Source organism: Gavialis gangeticus, unplaced genomic scaffold (assembly GCF_001723915.1).
Source record: "Gavialis gangeticus isolate Ggan-Ray unplaced genomic scaffold, GavGan_comp1, whole genome shotgun sequence".
Taxonomy (NCBI): Eukaryota; Metazoa; Chordata; order Crocodylia; family Gavialidae; genus Gavialis; species Gavialis gangeticus.
In genome coordinates, this window is record NW_017728993.1 from 51,876,204 (window position 1) to 51,888,063 (window position 11,860).

An 11,860-nucleotide genomic window follows, 5' to 3' on the forward strand; every position below is an offset into this window, starting at 1 on the left:
TTGATCCATGTTGGGATTACCTCTTTTTGGGCTTGGAGGATCCTCCTTCAGGAACAACCACTCTTCTTGGACACCCAACTCCTCTCCCCTCTGGTACCTCAGTGCCACCCCAACTATTCTCCTTACCTCATTGAAATCTGCCCTCCTGAAGTCCAGGGCTGTTGCCTTGCTGCAGGCCTTTGCCACCTTGTGCTGGATGGTGAATTCCAGCAGGCAATGATCACCGTCGCCCAGGTGGTCAAGCACCCGCAGACCCCTCACCAGGTCAGTGCCTGTGGCCAGGACCAGATCCAACAAGGCATCTCCCCTGGTGGGGCTGTGCACCTCCTGGGTTAGATGGAGATCCTATATCTCAGTTAGGAACCTGCATGAGTGGTCAGACCTGGCTGACTGCTCTTCCCAGCAGATGTCTGGAAAGTTCAGATCACCCATGGTGATCACATCCTTTGACCCTAACTACCTCCGTGAGCTGACTTAAGAATTCCCGGTCTAGCTCTTCCCCTTGGTTGGGTGGTCTGTAGTAGACCCCCACCATTAAGTCACTTTCCCCTTGACTTCCTTGTATTCTAACCCAGAGCACTTCAGTGTGCCCCTCCTCTGCCCCATGCTACTCATTGAGGATGTGTATTTCTCCTTTACATAGAGAGCCGCATCCCCACTTTTCCTCCCTGTCCTATCCATCTTGTACAGCCTATAGCCCATGATATTCATCGCCCAGTTGTGTGTTGGGTCCTACCACGTTTCGGTGAAGCCCACTATTTCTGGGTTGGTGTTAGCTAGCAGGAGGGTAAGTTCCTCCTGCTTGTTCCACATACTACAAGTATTACTGTAGAGGCATTTGAGGCCTCCTGAAGGTGGATGCACTAGCCCCCCAATCTCAGTACTACCCAGGCCCCTGTTGCTTACCTGGGTATTTGTTCTGCTCGTCGTTGGTCTAAGCTGGGCTGTTCTTGTGGGTGATGCTTGGTTTAGTGGTCCAAGGCTTCCTCCGCCCTCATCTTCCCCTTCCTCCTATGAGCCTAGTTTAAAGCCTGCTGGAGGAGATCACCCCTGCATCCTGCCGCAGAGCCAATTCTAAGAAGTCTAAAAAAAATCAGGTTCTTGGTGTGGATTCTATATACATTTATTTCCACTTCTGTTCTCCCAACCTCTTCAGTCCTTGGACTGAAAGCTTTCCAGTGCAAGGTGTTTGCTAAGTGTATATGAGGCTGTTTGGTAAATAATGAGATGAGAGCCTTATCTACCTCTAAATGCAATACCAACCTCCCTTCCCTCCTTTTTTCCTTTTACAAAAATATATAAGATTTGTTTTAATTTAGGACTGATACAATTTACTGCTATTTATGTTACCAGTTAACTACTGTTAACTAAACATATTCATCTTATTCAGCAAGATTTTAAAAATACAGGAAAAAGTTGCACTACTTTTTAAATTTAATATGAATATATACTGCAATGGTATATTTTATATCAGATATAAAGTAAACTCTAGTTATCTTTTGCTTAATTGTGAGGATATATCTTTCCTCAAAGCCTTTATAGAGGAAGGAGAAAAAAATCTTTTCATTCCAATAATTTCCTTTTATAAGAAAAGTAAACACAAATACCCTCTTAAATTATCTTCTAACTCAATCTGCTCTTATTAACCTTATACATAAACCAAAGCCTGTAGCCTATACTTTTCAGAACTGACCAATGATTCTAAGTACCAGATTTAAGACCTTTAAGTGGTCTGTTTTTTGCACAGTGTCATGTACTCGCCTTGTAAAGAACAGATCCATTTACAGTGCTGGGGTAGGCTACCTAAAAACAAATGCAACCAAAATCACTAGCTCTTTTTGATAATTTTCATAATCTGATGCTGATTTTTTTCAAGTATCCTAGCAAACTTAGTATACTTTAATGAGTTTCTTTCTCAATTCCACATCTTGTATTTAAATACATTAAATTAATTACAAAGATTTTGAAAAAAATATCTGTCCTCCAAATCATAGTAATTCTTCCTTGCCTGGAGGAAAACAGGCTCCATTTTATTATAAAAGAATAGTTACAGATTCCAGTGTATAATTAGCTATGTTAAGCCAATAACAAAACTTGATTTAATTAATTCCATAATAATGCAGTAAAAATGCACCCCTCCCCCATGCAGGAACAACTTATGTTTTTAGAAAAAGAGAAGCATCTGAAGCTCAGCTACATCTGTTCTCCTATTTTTACAATTTAAGTTAATACAAAAAACAATATCCCAATAATTCAGACAATTAACCCTGATGCCTTTACAACACTGTGGTCCCCCCCCCCAGGAACACTGCATCATTTTTTATAACTTTAGCCAGGGAACTAGCTGCCTAGCAAAGGGTATGTACATTCCCATTAGAACTGCTATTTCTTACATTAAAAATATGGTAAGCTATTAAACCCTTAAAATGCAATCATTAACATTTAGCACACTAGGCCTGATATATTAAAAACATTATGTGCAGCTGATCTCTGACTCATTTAGGGAAAAATCAAATAGTTCCAATATAGATTTGTTTTATATTCTAATTTGAGCTGATATTACTGTTTTCTTTATAATTTACCTTGGTGATCAACTTGACTCATATCTGTGGAATATTATAAAGTAAAATTTTATGAAGGCATGAGAGAGCTAAATCTCTACTGTTTCCATATAGATTTTTCCCATTATTACTTTCAATAAATTCTATTTTTACAGGTTGAGAAGAAAATTTGATCTGGTTCACATACCCTCTGTTAAATTAATAATTACCATACAATCTTACATAAGTACAGATTTATATTCCTTCTTTACAGAAACCACACTTTAAACCTTCATATTTAATACTCATTACCTTCCTTGGCTTCCATTTTAGAAATGTTCTTTTGTTACATGGCCATGAGAAAGTGTTGACAAATGTATTCTAAATATGGAAAATGGATAGTCTGTATCATACTAGCTTTCTTTCCTCCTATTGATTATAAAGGTAATGAGAACTATACTCTGTCCTAGGGTTATGGAAAAAGATGCATATAAAATTCTTTGGGCCCCTGACAAATGTTATATTTATCACAAAAATAAAGAGTTAACTCTGAGATAAATTATAATTTGCCAGATGGTCAAACAATTTATCATACAATTAAAATGACCAACTAGCCACAAAGACATTCCACATTTAATGTGGATGGTATTTGACTATTTTAACATGATGAGACTGGGATAAGAGGAATAACTATTTCATGTAGAACTTCTTGTGGCTGGTTTGCATCATGCTTTTATTTCAGTGTGTGGTATGGAGCTTCCTAATCCTCATTTCCTTCCTGTGTGTGTAGTTCCAGCAGATGCATGGTAGGATCAGAAGAATTGTAGTGTAGGCCACTAACAGATACTCATGTAAAGGCATGATGGGATCTGATACATGATCGCAACAATTGAGACTCTTGCCATGGTACTTATGCATGCTAGGATGCATGATTTTGAGATGAGGAATCAGTTCCCAACTATGTCTTACTTGCAAGTACAGGTGGATCCCAGGATTAGGATCCTTTGTTCCCTCTGCACTGAAAAAGATTTCCAGCAATCACCTGATTGTAGACTGGCTCTGGGGACCCACCAGGATGGTTCAAGCCCCTGGAGCTGGCCATCAATCAACTGATGGTGGCCTCATCAAGACCATGCTGGGACTCAAATGGACTGCAGTGTAGTCTCTGACCATAATTTATCATCTTGTTGGCAGCATGGAAACCACACCAGTACTCACAAGGGCAGCAAGAATGGTACTGGGATGCATTTGAGTCCCAGCACAGTTCCCTGGAACTACTGTCAGGCAGGGGCAGGACTCGGGCTCTTCTGAGCCCCTGTTTGGTCCACCTTGTTATGTGTTTATTTTAAGGTATGATGGAAACCAACCAGACAATTATTACATTTTTGTGTAATAATTTTTTGGCTGGTTTTGCTTCTTGTAGCATTAATGCCTGAATATGTAGCTGGGTTATACTTTATGATGTGATTAACTGGTTAATCATATCTTAAGAGCAACAACTTCCAGGGCCCTAGATCCTAACAATCATGCATCTTGCCATGCCAGATATTTAATGACTGGCACAAAAGAATGCATTTTTTCATAACCTATTGAATTAAATTCTGTAACTATTCAGTTGTAAAAATTGAGGCTAGAGGCCTCAAATCCTGCACTTTTTTGAAGTACTTTGAATTCATAGTTTTGGTAATGTGTAGATATACAGCTGCTTCCCAGCTAAAGTGTTACTATGAAGTGCTTCAGAGTTATTCCTGTTTTATCCAGAATCAGTTCTACTATGGTTCTAGTTGATATGTAGGATAATAAGAATGCATGGCTTGTGTCTGCTCCATGTAAAGTTTTTTAAAGTGCTATAAATATTGCCTCTGCCCAAGCCTAACACTTGTCAGTAGGGCTGTGCAAAGCTTCAGATCATGATTTGGATTCAGATTCAGAGATGATTCCAACAATTCAAATCACTAGAAGTTTTAGGCTTTCTGAATAGATTCAGAGCTTCCAAATTGATTCGGAAAAGATTCGGCAATTCAGAGATTTGGCCATAGGTTATAATGGGGAATCAATTAAATATCTATACCTTTGTTGTTTATTGGCTGATCTGGATGAAATGTGCAGGGGTGGCAGCTGCTGCTAAGGGCATGAAGCTTTAAAACTTTAAAAACAAAATTTTCAGTTTCTTGTTTGAAATGACTTGGGCTTTGAAAGTTTAGTTAGTTTTATTATTATCACTTTTAAGTATAAATGTTAGCTCTGTCACCCTCTCCAGAAGTAGGCCCTAACTCAAAGTGGTAGATTCCAGGATGGGAACCAGGTTCTGGAAAAAAAAAAGTTAGTGAAATGATGAACCTAGCCTTTTCTGCTTTAATATAAATCCATTGAAGAAATGGCTCTGAGAACAGCAGCAGTCAATGAATACTTTTTATGGAAGTAAATCTGTGATATGCTAATATGCCACAGTGGACAGTGAATATACTTGCTTTTTATTAGAAAACATATGCTTTGTTTGCCCTTTCTGTCTCATGCATTTGGTTGACTACATGAATTAGAAATTAGATTGCGGTGTGTGTATGTGAATGGACTCCCAGACCAATATGCAGCTGAAATTTGCTCAGTGGGCCTAGAGTATATGGAGTGGCAAACCAGTTTTATGCTTACATAATTCTGCTGATTTCCATAGTGACACATAAAAAATAGGAATAATGCAGGAGTATATCAGGCTCATTCACATGGTGGGGATTTAGTCTTCAGGGTTGTAGTCCTCTATGCCCCCTAAATTGAAATGGTGGGTTTTTAATTCAAACCCACTGTTTCAATTTTTCCACCATGTTATGGCAAAGGCCCAATCCGTTTATTTGTTTTTGTTTTTGTTTTTGTTTTGTTTTGTTTTGTTGGAGACTGAGCCTGCCCACAGCTGGAGGGTGAGTTGCTGGTGAGCCAAGCAGCCCCTGAGCTGCAGAAGGCCCCAGTACTCCCCTCCACAGTGGTGGTACCCCCCGTGAGTTGGGGCAGCACCCCACCTACTAGCAAGCAGAAGGACTGGGGCCCCCCACAGCTCATGGACTGCTCAGCCTGGTGACAGTTCACCCTTCAGCCATGGGAGAGGCAGGCAGGCTCTGCCCCCCGCCCCCCCCCCCAAAAAAGGGATCAGGCCCCTCATCGCTTCTGCCTTTAGCAGGCTTCTGCGACTAGCAGGATGGCTGGGGCCACCCAGGAATGGGCTGGCTTGCCCCTGGGGCAACACAGAAAGTGTTGGATCAGGTGCCTCCAAGCTAGGGCAGCACCCAGCTAGCTAGAAGCTTGCCCAGGCTTCCAGCCAGCAGACCTAGCCACCCTCCTGCCAACTTATTGCACTTTTCCAGGGACAAGCCATCCAATTCCTGGATAGCCTCAGGTGTCCTGCCAGCTGCAGGAGCCTGCTGCAGGCAGAAGCAGTGAAGGGTCTGATAGTTTGTTTTCTGTAGAGCCTGCCCACCTCTCCTGTGGCTGGGGGAGTGAACTGACAGCTGCATCATTTCATTTTGCAACATTGCAAACTAAACTGCATTGGGGTGTAGTTTAATTTGCAATGATGCAAACTCATTTAAAACCACCAAAACTCTTGCACATGTACAGTGTGATGCCATTAAGACACACACAGTGACATTTTGTTACATGTACATAGTAATGGCATCACATGTACAAGCACCCTTCATGTCTAGACACCTAAAGATAGAGGCAATAGGAGTCCTGAGCAGGGGGGTATTCAGCACATGCAGAATCTTAATATCAATAGTTTCTTAATCATGGGTAAAATGTGCAAGTTCTGACATACAACAGCAGCCTACATAATTCTAATGCAAGCATACTGTATGTCAGCATTTTTGTATGTCAGGCATAGCATTCTTTTTATCTTACAATTGCTATACATTTTAAATTGCCTGACTTCCCTGTAGTTATAGAGTTGGGCATCAACCCAATCAGATATGACAAACCATAGTGAACCAAAGCACAATTAAGTTTGGCTTTATTATTTTCTGCAGCAATTGCTTTACTGAATCTGTATAACTATGGAGCTGTAACTGGACTTGCACTTGGTTTGCAAAAAACACTTTCAGTGGGATGAAGCAGTGCAGTACATCATTGCATATCTATAGAAGAAAAGTACTGATGATGTGTAGTAAAAGTTTCCAACAAAGGTATTTGGATATTTTAAGGTAATGGCAATAGGATTTGAGGAAATAATTAAATAATACATCCCCCTCCCCCAATCATTGTTGAATCAGGTCCTATTTCTGTAGTATGTTATCATTTATGATAAGCTATGAAGGTATTAAATCTATATGTATTAAGTTATAGCAGTCAAGGAAATTCATTATGTATTTAGTTGTGTTCCCTAGGTAACTATGTTGACCTGTATACCTGGAACTCTTAAATTTTGATCTCACTTCGTTATTCACTCCACCTTAAGTCATAAACCTGCATGAATTCTCTCTATTAGAGACAGCTGACACCTATCTGTATTTGAATATGCTACTCTCTTCCTATCAGCTATTAATATTTCTACCTAACTCAGCATACCTGGAATCATAGAAAAGTAGGGCTGGAAGGGATCTCCAGAAGTCATCTAGTCCAAAGCAGGATCATCGCTAGCTGAACCATCCCAAACAAATTGTGTAACCTATTACAAAAGGTACACAATCAAAATTGTTGCACAAGGCATAGCAACCTAACCTGCCAGATGTATATCAAGTGGTTAATGGTAGCCTGTGACCTGCTACTGCAAGGGTTGTTAAAATGCACACAAGAGGTCCAAGGAAGTGCCATACCCCTGGTACAAAGGATGGCAACCCCCCCCCCCCCCGTATAGTTTGTATCAGTCTGACCATGAGGTAAAAATTCCTTTCTGATCCTAAATGTAGTGATTGATCTCACCTTAACTGAAGGAACAAGACCCTCTATCCAGGAACCTCTGAGTTTTAGTCCTAGCATGAGCACTAGTATGCCCCAGTCAAAATCCTCAGCCTTGCCTGCAGCCAATACCCAATGTTTCTGAAGAAGGCTTTAAAAAGAATCCTGACACCCATAGCAACACGAGTGGGAAGAAAACATTTCATGGCCATGTGGCAACCAGCAAAGACCAGAAGCATTGGAAATACTAATACTTCATGTTGTTCTGCAACCTGGTGGCAATACATACAATGCTATATATCACAAACTCTTATGGCAGGGGAGGGGAAAATATGGCCCGTGGGCTGGATCCAGCCCACAGAGCAATTTTGCCTAGCTTGTGGAGGGTCCCTGGACTCTGCGAGACACCACTGGGAAGTATCCCAGGATGGGGGTAATCCCAGCGAGCCTGCAGCTCACCCTGGAATGCTCACACAGCATCAGCCTCCAGCCCCACCAGCTTGGCATGGGGCGCAGTAGCTTGGAGTGGATCGTTGTAGAGCCAGCAGCAGTGGTGGGAACCCAGGTGAGTGTTTTGTGTCCTAGGCTAGGGTCGGACTAGAGGCTGGACTCAACAGAGACTGTCAATGGCCAGGCAGAGAGCTGTGTCTGGGATGGGCACTGGTCTCAAGGAGACCAGACACAGGTTCAAACACAGTACCTTCACAGGGATCCTGCTGCTGCCCCGTGCCACTCCACTCCATGCTGTTACACCCCACACTAAGCTGGTGGGGGTGGGGGGTCCTACAGCCATGTGGGCAACTCGAGGCAAGTTGTGAGCTGGAAAGGGATGGGGGTACCCCAGCACTGTTGCATAAATTGCTGATTTTATCCCCTGGAGGCTAGTCCAACTCACCTCTAGAAGAGAGTCACACTTTCAGGCTGGGTCCAACTCTGTTTTATTGCTTGCAAGCAGGCCGACAGAGGAGTTTGTTGCTCAGATCAGTGCTGACCCTAAACAAAGAGCGCACGTGGCTTTTATTGAGCTAGAATTTTTTTCAGTTGACGTGTTACATTTTGATTGGTCATTTCAAACCAAAACCTGAGCAACCTATAAGACATAGGTAGTGGGCTATCCTGTACCATGTGGGTGGAAAATTACAGAATGCAGAGGTTGATACTAAAACAAGGAACAAAGAAACATAGAGAAAAGTATCTATTTTTGCTACAGCACTGCCTGCCTTCCCTTCAATCCAGCCTAGTTTTGGCCACTGCAAGTGTGTGGTGGGGCATGGAGTCACTGCTGGGTCCACCCCCATCACTCCCCTATCTGTGGGCTGCATGCCCTGGGCTGGTGGCAGGTGATGGGAGGAAGGAGGGATGCTAAATTCCCCCCACTTACCAGGCTTGGCAATGACACATGGCCATCCCCTACTGCTGCCTCCCTTCTTTGGCTTCCTGAGTCTCCTCCATGTGGTTCACAAGCTTCTTCTCCCCCTTGTGGGTGTGGTGGCCCCCAGAAAGGCCCAGTGGTGGCTTCCAGCTCTGTCCTGGCCCCTCGCTGTCACCACCCCAGGGTCCTGGCTCCAGCCCTGGATGCTGCTTCAGGCAGCTGTACTGGCAGGGTGAGAAGGTGAGCAGGGAGCTGCATTGCAGGGGCATACAGGCAGAAGATCATGGCTCTGACCCTGTCCCTGCATTGTCACTACCCCATGCCCCTGTGCTGTGATCCAGGGCTCACCTGCCCATCCCACTCCTGAACACCACTGCCTAGGGCCCCATCCCACATAGGGAGTTTTGGTGAATTGTTGTGCAGGGGCAGGGGGGACGGGGATGCTGACCCGACCCATGACAGCTCACCAAAGACTATGTGGCCCTCAGAGGAATAATTTTCCACCCCTGTCTTATTGGATAGCCAGAGCTTGGTGCTACCCTGGACATTCCACTGCTGACCTGAGGTTTCTGTTCTTATGCAGCAACCTTTTAGAAATGGATTTGAATGGGAGATTGCAGAACAGGAAATCTATTCCACTGCTGGAGTGTTTTATCAGTGAAGTTTTTCTTAATATCCAGTCTAAATCTACTTTGCTGAAACTTTAAGCCATTAGTATGTGTTCTGCTTTCTGAAGCAAAAAAGAAAAAGCATTCCCCTTTTCCTTATGGCAAGCCTTCAGTCTTTTGCAGGCTGCTATCATGTTCCCTCTTAATTGCCTTTTCCACACGCTGAACATATCTATTTTTTTAACCTCTCCTTGTATAGCTTGCCTTCCAAGTCCTTTAATCATTTTTGTTTCACCTTGCATTTGTCAGCATTGAACTTCAACCTGTTCACTCTAACCCAGCTTTCAAATCTAGCAAGATCTTTCTGAATTGTTCTCTTGTCCTCCAGTGTGTTTGTAGTCCTTCCTAGTTTCATATCATCTGTGAATTTACTCAAAAAGCATTCAAATAATTAATAAGCATTTTAAATAGCACCAGGCCTGAGACAGATCCCTGTAGGACTCCACTCAGAACCTCTTGCCAGTCTGAGATGGATCCATTTATAATTACCCTTTACTTATGGCTATTGAGTCAGTTGTCTATTCACCTCATGTAGTAGTTTTGTCTAACCCATCTTCAAATTATTTATGAGAAGGTGATGTTGGACCTATTCAAAAGTGTTACTGAATTCCAGATACACTATATCCATTGCATTCTCTTTATACACCCAGCTAGTTTTGTTGAAGATCAAGTTTATCTGGCAAAATTTGTTCTTACAAAATCCATACTGGCCACTAATGATAACCCATTGCCCTCCATATGCTTACAAATACACTTATGATGTGCTCTAGTAACTTACCAGGAATCAAGATAAAGCTAACCAGTCTATAAGTCTCCAGGCCCTCCTCTTTGCCTTTTTTAAAGAGAGGCACTACACAGGCCCTTTTCAAGTCCTTCATTACCTTGCCTGTCTCCCACAACTTTGTGAATATTATTACCAAGGGCTCCAAGATCTCCTCTGTCACTTCTTCAATATCCTAGGATGATGCCCATCAGGCCCTGTTGACTTCAATTAATTAAGACCATGGATTCATAGATTCATAGATGTTAGGGTTGGAAGGGACCTCAATAGATCATTAAGTCCGACTCCTTGCATAGGTAGGAAAGTGTGCTGGGTTCAGATGACCCCAGGAAGATGCCGATCTAACCTCCTCCTGAAGACCCCCAGGGTAGGGGAGAGCACCACCTCCCTTGGGACCCCATTCCAGATTTTTGCCACTCTGTGAAAAAGCTCTTCCTAATGTCCAGTCTAAATCTGCTCTCTTCTAACTTAGGGCCATTATTTCTTGTAACTGCCAGGGGTGCCTTGATGAGTAGAGCCTCACCTATTCCCTTCTGCACCCCCATGATCAATTTATAGGCAGCCACAAGGTTGCTTCTCAACCTTCTCTTGCGGAGGCGGAAGAGGTCCAGGTGCCCTAGTCTGTCTTCATAGGGCTTGGCCTGCAAGCCCTTAACCATATGAGTGGCCCTTCTCTGGACCCTCTCCAGGTTATCCACGTCTCTCTTAAAGTGTGGCACCCAAAACTAGACGCAGTATTCCAACTGCGGTCTGACCAGCGCCCAATAGAGGGGAAATATCACCTCCTTGGTTCTGTTTGTCATGCATCTGCTGATGCACGATAAACTGCCATTAGCTCTGCTGATGACTTCGTCACACTGATGACTCATGTCCCTCTTGGAGTCCACTAGGACTCCAAGATCCCTTTCCACTTCCGTGATGTCGAACAGGTCAGTTCCTAGGCAGTAGGTGTGCTGGACATTTTTCCTCCCTAGGTGCAGCACTTTGCATTTCTCCTTGTTAAATCGCATTCTATTGTTTTCTGCCCATTTGTCCAACCTCCCCAGGTCTCCTTGTAGTTGTTCCCTGCCCTCCGATGCGTCCACTTCTCCCCACAGTTTTGTATCATCTGCAAACTTGGACAGAATACACTTCACTCTCTCATCCAAGTCACTGATGAAGACATTGAAGAGTATCGATCCAAAGACCAAGCCCTGCAGGACCCCACTGCCCATGTCCTTCCAGGTCGATACTGACCCATCCACCACCACTCTCTGGGTATGACCCTCTGGCCAATTTGCCACCCACTGGACTGTGTAATCATCCAAGTCACTGCCTCTTAATTTGTTCACCAGTATGGGGTGGAATACCATATCGAAGGCCTTCCTGAAGTCTAAGTAAACAATATCTACCCCTACTCCTGCGTCCAGGTGTTTTGTAACCTGGTCATAAAAAGAGACAAGATTAGTCAGGCATGATCTACCTGCTACGAACCCGTGCTGGTTTCCCCTCAGCATAATTTTTCCTGTTGGGCTCTCACATATATGAGCCTTAATAATCTTTTCAAAGACTCTACCAAGGATGGAGGTGAGACTGACTGGCCTGTAGTTGCTTGGATCTACCTTTCTTCCCATCTTGA